The sequence below is a fragment of the Cibotium barometz genome, chromosome 66 (assembly GCF_041138505.1).
Source record: "Cibotium barometz isolate CiBa-2024 chromosome 66, ASM4113850v1, whole genome shotgun sequence".
Taxonomy (NCBI): domain Eukaryota; kingdom Viridiplantae; phylum Streptophyta; class Polypodiopsida; order Cyatheales; family Cibotiaceae; genus Cibotium; species Cibotium barometz.
This window is the reverse complement of record NC_141111.1, coordinates 9,890,186-9,902,268: the sequence shown is the minus strand read 5'-3', so window position 1 is coordinate 9,902,268 and position 12,083 is coordinate 9,890,186.

Below are 12,083 nucleotides of genomic sequence, written 5' to 3'. Positions count from 1 at the left end.
TAATGTAGTCATCATGGGTGCTTGGGTGGGTCTCATATGCCAACTTGAGGAATGGATCCAGTAGCTATCTCTTTTCCCTTCCTCATGTCTATTATTCCTCATCCAAACAGATAGGAACTGGTTTTTGGTTATGCAATGGGTAATTATATCTTTTGGAATCCTAGGATAGGTTGTTCTCCTCCCCCCAGCACTTGGTTTACTACTGCAGGGGGGACCATCTTGTTTGGGGAGGTACTACTCCTGCGCGCTAGTGAGTCCTAATTTGGCATTGTGAATGTGACCCTAGGTTGTTGTCTAACTTGTGGTGGAGTTGATTGGGCTAGGTTTCTTGTGGGCAATGCCTCTATTGGATTTTGTACCATCTCTCCGCCAAGTTCTTTGAAAGCTGTGGTTTCGGATTTATATTTATTTGGTGTTTTTTTATGGGGGGTGTGTGTGTGTGTGTGTGTGTGTGTGTGTGTGTGTGTGTGTGTAGAAAAGAAAAAGAGAAAGAAAAAGAGAAAGAAAAAGAATTAGGAGAAAAAGTAACAATAATAAAAATAAACTTCAAACGCTTCAAATGTATTTTTTTTACTTTTTACATTTTTTAGTTTTGATTTAAATTTTTTGGGTAATTATAATTACTTATTATATATATATAATGTTTTCTTTTTGCTCTCTCTCTCTATATATATATATATAATATTTATGTAAATATAAATATAGATTTCTATATATATATAATATTTATGTAAATATAAATATAGATTTCTTAAAAATGATATATATTTATTTATTTATTTAAATCTAGAAATTGTTTATTAAATGAACTAATAAATTTTTCTTTTTCTAATATATATATAAATAACTCATATAAAATTAAATTAATCTAATACTAATACTATAACTATAACTAAATTATTTTAAATAAATTTAATATTTAATTAACTACTTATTTTTTTAAGTAATCAAAAATAAATGGAGTAAGAAATAATAACAATAATACTAGTAATTAAAAATCAAACTAATAAAATACTAAAATTAGAAAATTAGAAAAAAGGCATGAGGGTGGTGGAGGGATCGAGTAGGTTGTAGGACGCGTGGAGGATGGGGGCCAGTGTGCAGGTCATAGAGGTCATGGGGTTGGGTGCAGGTAGCGGGGGATGCGAGGTCGAGTGTAGGTGCAAGTGGCAGAGGCAGATCGATATGCAACTGTAGGCCTTGCGAAGGGGCGGGGCGCAAGTCACACATGGCGGGGTGTGGAGTCAAAGAGGGCCGACTGTAAGCGTGGACAGCATAGGGCCGTGCACATGGAGACGGGCAGAGGGCGGGCCCGAGTGCAGCGCGTGGGCCGGCACAAGGCGCAAAGCGAGCCTAAGTACAGATGCGTAGGACGCGAGGGGTGGATGTTTTTGTTTTTGTTTTTTTTTTGTTACCAACAACAAGCCAATAAATAAGAAGGATTTCTCTTCAAATTAGAAGAAAATGCAAAGAAAAAGAGGAAGGATTTACAAAAAATTTTACAAACAAAGTAGGGAAAAAAGGGTTATAAAATTAAATTAGAAAAAGAGTAAAATATTACTATCTACACTAGGTAAAAGCAAAACAGAGGTCCCTCCATTGTCCTTTGTACACATGTGGGATGATTCTTTCAAGGACAACCCTTATGACACTTGTGGTACCCTCTTCTTGGATTTTTTCCACCTCTCTCTTACACAAACCCCACTAGGATTCTTCTCATTCAATGCACTTAACTCCTAATGTGTTGTGTAAAGAAGCAATTACGGATTAATGAAAATTAATCCTTCCACTAATTTTCCCTCTTTGTGATGCAATATTTGAGCTCTAATTAATATTAGTAGATTGATCAATGCATGCAAATGAACATATCATCAAATTCCTCACGGGATTGTTAATGTTTCAAGTACTCATTTGCAAGTACATTAATAAAAAATATAAGATTAATTGAGTACTTAATTTCGTAACATAAAAATGAGCTTAATGAAGCTCAAATCCATGAGTTTTGATTGATCTTTGAGTTAAAATGAAGTATTGATGTGTAGAAACACTCTGAATTGCCAATGGTTCATCAAAGAATCATCATTTGCACTTAGACACGTTTTAGCTCATTTTTTTGGTTTTTTTTGTCATTTTTAGTTCACTAAAAAAACCAACCCATTAAGAGAAATTAGTGAATATCAAGTGATTTTTTGGTAACTTAGCAACTAGATTGCTAAATCCTATGTGTGATTAGTCAATTTCATCACTCTTTTTGGTCTCTAATTCCCCTAATTTGAAGAGGGAAATTGGGGCTTCAAGAGATTGATTTATGCCCAATGTGCATAGATTGGGGTTTGATGTGATGATTTGATGAAAATATTGGACTATGACTAGCCCCTTTGACACTTTGTTTTTAATAAACAGTCGCTACCCCCGGTACGTGCCACTTTCCCAATCCTTCGATAGGAGAGCACCCCTTCTCCCGAAGTTACGGGGCCATTTTGCCGAGTTCCTTCAACATGGTTCTCTCAAGCACCTTAGTATACCCTACTTGTTCACCCGTGTCAGTTTGGGGTACGGTTGGTTTTGCACTTCAAATTTTGAATCGCCCTCTAATCATTCCCCATCTCACAAATTGAGTCCAATTATGTGTTTTTTGGATTTTTTAAGTTTACTAATTACCTACTAACCAAAAACTAGAAATTAAGGACTAATTAGCAAAATTAAGCAATTTATAGAGGTTTTGTGATTTTTTTTCCATTCCTAATGACCTTATGCACTTGCTACACAAGATTATGCAACTAAAACAAACAAAAAACACCGGATTAAGGCAAAAAAAAAAATCAAATATTTCTCTCACTTTTCAAGCATAAACCCTCTTCCTAAATGCTCTTTTTCTTGCAAATTCTCTACTCTAGTGCAATGCAAATTAACATAAATCAAAAAAGCATGTAAAACAACATCAAAAGATCTCTAATGTAAAAGAAATGGTCACCACCAAAAAGGGTGGTCACACAAGGGAAAAAACTCTTCCCAGTGTAAGAAGGTAAAAAAAGCTTGTGTGTGTAAGAGCCCGTTCACACCAAAACGACCACAAGGTATACACAACATGTGTATCAAGAGTTGCCATTGTAATTCTACATCAAAAAACAAAGACAGAGACATCAAAAGCACGTATAATTAATCTATGAAGCAATAGTGTCCAAATCTACAACTTCGACATGCACCTAAAAATGGTACAACAGAATATTTATGGAGATTTCCGCTCTAAGAGCATGTTGCAAGCTAGAATAGATTCCTTGTGAATGTACTTTATGTATATATTATGAGATTAAGCATTGTATAAGCAATAGGTCACTTATAAGCCTTGGGTGTTATACCCACCCGACCACACTTTATGTGTGTGTGAACTTACGACCTTGTACACATAAGTCATTTTCTCTCATAATGCAGCATACTCTCCCATTGTGTAATTGAGTCTTGCTCTTGCTAGTTATCTTCTCTAATGCATGCTAGTGATGCTAGTGAGTATGTATGAGTGATTTGAGGTAAGAGGAAGGACGAGGACCCATAGTAATGTTCTCTCAAAATGTAGCATACTCTCCCATTGTGTAATTGAGTCTTGCTCTTACTAATTATCTTCTCTAATACATGCTAGTGAGTATGTATGAGTGATTTGAGGTAAGAGGAAGGACGAGGACCTGTAGTCTAGTGCAACGATGTGACAATGCTCATGAGAGACGATGAAAAAAAGGCAACCCAAGGAGGTGTGGAGCTTTTGAAGTTGTGTGCTCAAGCTTGGCCATTGGAAAGATCCACACACTATTATAGCTTGCTAAGCTAATCTCTTACGAATGTATTTCTAGGAGACACCGAAGTGGGGAATGATAGTTATCATAATAATATTTTGCTATTAATTTATATAGCAAAAAGTCTATTGTTCCACACATTGTTGTAGCTTGCTAAGGTAATCTCTTTTACGAATATGTTTCTAGGAGAGTCCGAAGTAGGGAATGATAGTTATCATAATAATCTTTTGCTAATATAGCAACAAGTCTAGTGTGGTATGGTTTTCTACTCCACATAAGGCTTTGTAATCGTAGTCACCTTTAGTTAAAGCCTAATTAGAATATCTTGATTAGAGAGATTTATCGGAGTTCTTCTATTTACCATTATACTTTCCTAATTAGTCAAGATAAGTTAAATCCAAATTAAGAACATCTCTATTAGAGAACTTTGTCAAGTCCTTGTATTATACTAGTTTCCAACATACTAGCTTTGGTTAGCATATGTCTTTATTAATGAATCTCTTTTAAGATTGTTAGATAACTTAGATGTACGAGAATTTTCTATTTTTCTATCTTACTATAAGAAGTAATCAAATTTAGTTAGACATAGTGTTTGGTGTGAGTTAGTTATATGTATGCTACACGTGAAAAGTACTAATATTCCTTTTGGGTGACTTTTTGGTAGGGCTTTAGAGAGCACATGGTGGTATTGAAGATTGTGTCTATCTTCTTTTTGCTCTACCTTACTACTCAACCCAAATCTTACACACATTATAAGACCTATTTTTGGTCTGGCCCACCATGCTACAAATAGACCACCCTAAAAATGTGAGCCTTATACTTAGACTTCCTTTACATGATGGCCATGGAAAAAATAGCAATCATAATATTTACACAAATATGAAGTAGTTTTATAACATGGTCAAGATTTGTTTACAAATACTTACACAAATATGAAGTGGTTTATAATATCGTCAATATTTATTTACTTATTACTACTCCTTTACCTTTGTAAGTTTTAATCTTACATTACTCCTTATTTTTGTAAGTTTTAATCTTACATTAGTCCTTATTTTCGTAAGTTGTGTTGTTTATTTATTGCCACTCCTTATTTTCATAAGTTTAAATCTTACATTATTGTTATTTAATAATTTCTCAAGCTCTTTGCATTAGTTTATCAAAGAGATCCATGTGAATGATGACACTATTCCAATGAAATAAATGTTACTCAAAATGTTTGAGTATACCATTAGATAATCTTCTTTATAATTATGATAATAATTCATTAAATGATGTGCCTATTCAAATCTAATGTGTTTAAATGATGTGTCTATTCAAATCTAATGTGTTTAACTTCAACCGAAATCGATGTTCCCAGCAAGGACTTATTTAAGTCTTCAACCGAAACCGATGTTCCCAGCAGGGACTTATTTAAGTCTTCAACCAAAACCGATGTTCCCAACAGGGACCAAACCGATTTAACTAGAGTGTCTATATTTGTGTTAAAAGCATGCATAACCCATTTGCTTTCAACATTTTTTTTCCCTTCATAAACTTTCCCATAGTGCATTGAATGAATAAACAATCATGTATCGATGCCATGTATTAATGCATTTCATATTAAGGGCGGCTACTTTTTTCATGTAGTGATGCATTTCATATTAAAGGTGGCTAGTTTTCTCAAAGAAAAATATAAAAGCCTTGAACGTTAATATTGTTTATAGAGTAAAGATATCTTGGAATACAAGGTTTGTGCCTTTTTACTATTAGCAATCACATGAACATGTTGCCAATAAAAAGGCATAAGGTTTGTGCCTTTTATTAGTAGCAATCACATGTCATATTTCCCTTAGATTTTCATGGCATTGAAACTAGAAAAGTGTATATTGAATTTAATTTTTGTTACAAGAGAAACCAATGATAGATAGATATATTTAGCTTGTTATTTGGGAGGTGATTATTATTGGGTAGGACGTGCTCAAAGACAATTCGCAGACAAATGTACACTTCTCAAAATAAAATTTGCTTTTGGTTGGGTGCATTGCAACAAGTAGGGAAATGTCTACGTAACAAGGGCTCTAGATTAGGACAAGTATCATGTGTATACATATTTAAAGCACCATCGAAATTCTACTAACATTCAAAAGAGAAAAAAGAAATGAGTATGAAAATGGAGGATGGGCTAGCACATGGATAAGCTATTATGATTATGTACTCTTTATACTAAGGAGAAATTGCCTAGCACCTTCTTTTTATGTGTGAGAAGTAGGTGAGAAAAGGAGACAGGTACAAGAAAGTGCAAGAAGACTCCTCGAGGTTGAACATTATTGTATAAGCTAGGATTATTAAAGCAATCAAGTATAAAGATATGAATGTTACTTTACCACAAAATGTTAGCAAGACAAACCAAGAGGAGGGATAATATGAGAAGTAAAGTTATATCACATGTGTAAAAAAGAAAGACATGGAAGCTACCCATGATCACTCCTACAAGAAAGAACTAGTTATGATGGGGTTGGTTGTAATAAGGATATGGTTCATTGTGGGAACCAAGCTATTGGAAAAACAATGGCCCACAAGGGTTGAAATGAGTGAAGAAGGTAGCTATTCGACATGCTTTTGTTAGTCCAAATGATTCAGGGTGGTGGAGATAATGCAATTTTTTGTAAGCCTTACAAGATAAAGGAGCCAATATTGTGTCTATTAAAATATCCCAAAACCCTACTCATTGAAAGTTAAACACAAATGTTTTTGGAAATCCACACATATCTATTTGTTAATTTTGTCTAAGTTATCTTCTTTATTTTTTCTTTTTTAAATTTTCGCATGTGGCATTTAGAAACTAAGGTGGAAGTACCAATGTCACCATTAGGTGTATAAAGGGGCACACCTACTTCACTAGATAGGTCACCAATGAATGAGATAATAGATAGGTCACCAATGAATGAGATGTTGATAGAAAGGTACTTTTTGTTATGCAAGTCCCTTGTTATACTAGAGCCTTTTATTGTTGCTAAAAAAGAAGAGGTAGTGGAAGTGTATTGCTAGCACTAGCCTCTTTTATGGCCCCTTTGCCTTAAATGCCCCAATCTATGCTTAAGCAATTAAAGGTTACCTTATCCTTCAAAGGGTAATTGCCGATTGCTCTTCAAAGAAATGGTGAAATGAAAAATTACATCCAAATAAAGGGCATGGTTTTCAAAATAACACCAGTGTGCTCTTCAAATCTAGTGATAGTTAACCTTATGTGAACCTTCAAATCTAGTGATAGTTAGGCTTATGTGTGCAACTATAAGGTTTATGTGAGCCCGTCAAAATGAAATATGAGGTCACCAATCTTGGAGCAGAGTTCCTCATTGGCCGGCATTTTTTTTTTCCTAAATCATTCGGCTTCTGCTTCTCAGACTTGAATTATTTCATCAAATTCTGAATGCCTAGTTAGGCTTCTTGGTGTGTAAAAAGCCCAAATCTCTGTTTTTTTTTGGGGGGATCAATAGTGAGAGTTCTATATGTAAACTTAAAAGAGGTCCAGATACACTAAAAGACAAGAGAGTAAAAAGCCTATGTACTTCCCTACAGTCCTCTACTTATCACTTTTAACTCCATTTAAGAGGTCCAGATACACTAAAAGACAACAGAGTAAAAAGCCTATGTACTTCCCTACAGTCCTCTACTTATCACTTTTAACTCCATTTAAGAGTTTGCATAAAAAAATCCCATCTGTCCTCCTCCATCAAGAAGCAAGAGTGCTCCCAAGATATCTGATAGCCCAACATGATATAGGCCTCCATCATTGCTTCAGTAGTGCAACCTCTTGCAACTTTTTCTAGTTTTCCCCCTTTCTTAGACCATATCTTCACTGTGGGTCTGGTTCCCATTGATTTCTCTATAAAAGCAATCAACCTGCTTGTCCTTAAGATACCATCGCATAGTTCCAGGACAAAATCTGGGAAGTCTATTTTTCCCCTCCTCCCAACATCTCACCTACAGCATAAAGTTAACAGTTAGGAGCTCTCTCTCCCATTATATCTCTGTTTTTTTATGGATGCATATACCTCTTTGGTTCTGAGTTGATATAAGTGCGGCCTTTATAAAAATAAAAATAAAAAATGAGTTCACCCTATAAATTAAAAGATATCCTTACCAATGCTCACATAACCTGGTTCGTAGGGTAATTTTTCCGGTTGAAATTTAGAAATCCCAGTTGAAATTCGAAGTTACCTTTAATTTTAAGGGTTAAAATTTACACATTTTAGTTATAAATCCTGGCATTTGTACGATTTCTAGTGATTTTCAAGGATTACGCCTACGCATTGCCTTTAATTTTAAGGGTTGAAAAAAAAACATTTTTTTCTAGGAGTGATCCTCACTCCAATACTAAGAGTGAAGAAGACAACCTACCACCAACAAGGAGAATCTTAGGCCTTCATGAATGTTGAACGTTGCCCATCTAAGGAGAATCGTACGTTTTAGGGACTAAAGTTCTAACCTTTAAAGTTTGCGGGGCGGTACTAAAGTTCTAACCTTTAAAGTTTGGGGGGGGGGGGGGGGGGGGGGGGAACACGTGACGATCTGGGCGGGACCCGCCGGTAAGGATAAGAACGAGTGGGCGCAGCGCCGCGTCCTCCGGGCGGCCGGGAAACGCCAGCCGGACACCACAAAGCTAGCAAGGGCCCCAGCGGCTACGGGCCGCCGCGCGCGCCCAAAAAAAGCCCTGCCGCCGACCGCCCCGCCCATCTGGCATCGGCTCCACCTACCTTATTAGACCCTTTTCATTACACTAAAAAAGTAAAAGCTCCTCTTAGCTCTAACCCTAACCCTCCGCATCTCCCACGTGCCCTTCACATGTGCCTCTTCTCCATAAGGGCATGCATGATGCATTAACATACATGGTTGGAGTGCCCTTGTCGTGCACTCCACACTATTGAGTGCACCAAAGCACATTCCCAACACAAGGGGTTTGGTCCACCATTCCCATAACAAGAGCTTGGCCCATCAAGCAACTACTTGGACATAAAACATATTTGTCATTTAATCTTCAAAGTTGATTGAAGCTTACATCCAAGATTTCATATAAATATTTTTTTATAAAAAGCTCAAAGTGACATTTGTACGACTCACTGTCTCCATTTTTTTGCATAGTGGAATTTGTAGGACTCCCAATGACATTTGTAGGGCTCACACACTCCATTTTTTTGCACCACAAACAATAGCTTTGTATTGTGATTGACTCTCCTTTCTACACTCAGTCCTTTCCGTTGTGAAGTATACTAGTAATGGATGCATGCTTGATGGGGAGGAAGGACGAAGTTCCTAATACACATGCCAAATTTTGTTTAATGTACTTTTTTTAGTGTAATCTATAGTTTTTAAATATATTCGTTTACTTTAAATGTAGAAAAAATTAAGTTTCATTATTACCTACTCTTCTAATTAGACTTTATTCTACTATAGTTAGTTTTATTCTATAAAAAATTTAGTTGCATTACTATTTGCTGTACTTAAATACGTTATTTTCTGCTACTATTTACTCTACTAAATTTCTATTACTATTTACTCTACTAATTACTACATGTTTTACTAAAAGTACTACTATTTATATCCCTACCTACAAATCACCTAAAACCTGAGCCTTAACATACTTCATCCTCCCCCCCCATGAGCAAATTGGTGCATACTTCTAAAAACTTAGTGAATCTCAATGCCCTAAGTCATACTCTTTCCACTATGGTTAGTACCAACTACCTTAGCCCTCACATTAGCATCCTTCCCCTACACACCTATGACCTACACTATAAGCTTTAAATTCATAACCTGAAACCTATTACACATAGGTTCTTTCTTCTCTTTAATTTAGTTCCTGCCACCTCGCATCACACATCACCCATAAACATGGCAACTTTCCCAATCTCATCACCCACATGATAAATCATGTAACCCATGAGCTTATGCAATGGATTTGGGGATTTTCCACAATTTTTCTCTCCATTTCCACAATACTAGTATAGATATAGACATAGAGTAGTCTAAAACTCAAAAATAGACATAGATTAGTCTGGAACCCATCATAAAGCCACAAAATCAATCCATATTCAAAAATAGACATAGATTAGTCTGGAACCCATCATAAAGCCACAAAATCAATCCATATTCAAAAATAGACATAGATTAGTTTGAAACCCATCACAAAGCCACAAAAACAATCCATATTCAAAAATTGTACATAGAGTTGAGAAAGTCAATTCATCGACTAAAAGCTTCCAACGTAGAATTTGATAAAACATCACAATTAAAATGACCTTTGCAAAAATTGATCATGTGAGATCAAAAAATAATACTAGAGAATTTTATTAGCCTTACATATTACTGATTAAATCTTTGTTATAGGTTAAAACCAATCGGATAAGGCTTTCTCTCTCATGACACAACATGTAAAACTATCTTTAGGAGGCACCTCACTAAAGAAGAGAACCTTAAGAGAGCCTCAAAGTGGTATCACTCGTAGGTAGCTCATGGAGCCTCTTGGTGTTGTTGCATTATAGTAGGAATAAGCGAACCCCCTTACACATATCTCTCTTAGTTTTACCCTCCATACTTCCATCCCTTGTCCACACACACAATAAAAATATACTCTCTCTCTCTCTCTCTCTCTCTCACACACACACACACACACACAATCACAATAAAAATACTCTCTCTCTCTCTCTCTCACACACACACACACACACATGTGCTTCTCAACGTCTCCTTACACATGTAGAGATAAGGATTATGCAAGTGTCTTTCACTAGTGTTAGGGTTTTTCCTCTGTGTTTCTATGTGCCTTTGTGTGTGTGTGTGTGTGTGTGTGTGAGAGAGAGAGAGAGAGAGAGAGAGAGAGAGAGAGCTATTCTTTCTACCCCATACTACCTCTAAACACCCCTTCAACTCCTCACTTGTTTGTTACCCTTGTAAGCACAAACCACCCCTATTTCATGTTGAAGCACACATTAACATACCTTTAGCAGATTCCCTTTACGTTTTTAAACCTACCCCCAACCTACAATTATATTACATACTTTGGAATAAAAATTTTAAGACCTTCATTGGCACATGGTATTAACTACACTAAAAAGGTAAAACACTACCCTCAACACCTACAAAATAGGTCTTCAATGTGCATTTAGCATATACATACAAAGATTACATTCCTTTTATTGTAACTCACATGCAACATCATCATTTCCAACATGATCTTGCCTTATCATAAACCTGCACATGGCAATACGGAGCACTCCTAACAATAGGAGAAGCCACATAACGTCATGTGGCTTCTCTCAATCTCCTTAGTATATATATACATATGCACGCACGCACACACACACACACACGCATGCATGCATGCATGCACGTGCACGTGCGCACACACACTGACTGAGGCAACATAGCACGGAGGGTTTTTTTTTTAAGTTGAGAGACTTACATGCCAAACGCATGTAGGAGAGGGTTAAACAAATAGTTCTAAAATGTAATTCATATATATACATTTACATAGGGGAATTTGAAATTAAAAATCTAAACATGTATGTCCATAAAAGAGGGGGTAACCGATTCTATAAAAGAATGATGATTTTTTTTCTTTTAATGGGATATTTTAAATACATGTCTACTTGCACGTGGTTATATGGTCTTTACACAGAGTAACCACCCCAAGGTTATGGATATGGAAGATTGGCACGCTTCTAATGATGTGGATTCTAAGTTAAAAATAAATGGAATATTTCTCATTGCATCAATAAATAACCAAAGGTTTTAAGGTGAAGGGATAAACCATAGTGAAACACCCCATAGTAAGAGTCCACTTACATGTGTCCACCCAAGACCGGTACTATTCACATAATATTGCCTAAAAAGCATGTCTAAGCCATTGTATCACGTGCACATCCAATTAACACATATAGAAATGAACAAGGGAGCATAAATGGGTCCAACTATACTAGCACTTGTTGCCACCCAACCATATGCTCCAAACCACACACACTATGGTAAGCCACCCCTGAGCTAGAGACCCAACACAACCTAGCAAAGCCCACACCCTCAAGGCATTTGTGTCCCATACCGCACACCCCTTCATAATTGTCACTAGTATGCAGCTCACTAGTGGGAAAAACAAACTAGGTCCCTTGGGGGGGGGGGGGGGGGCTCACAAGGTAGAGATCCACACAAGAAATCTCCTACAAATGAGCCACAAACCCAACAATATAGCCCAATGACTAATTCAAAATGCTATATAAATTGTATCCAGCCAGTCTCTAAACACTAGCCTTGTTATGTCTA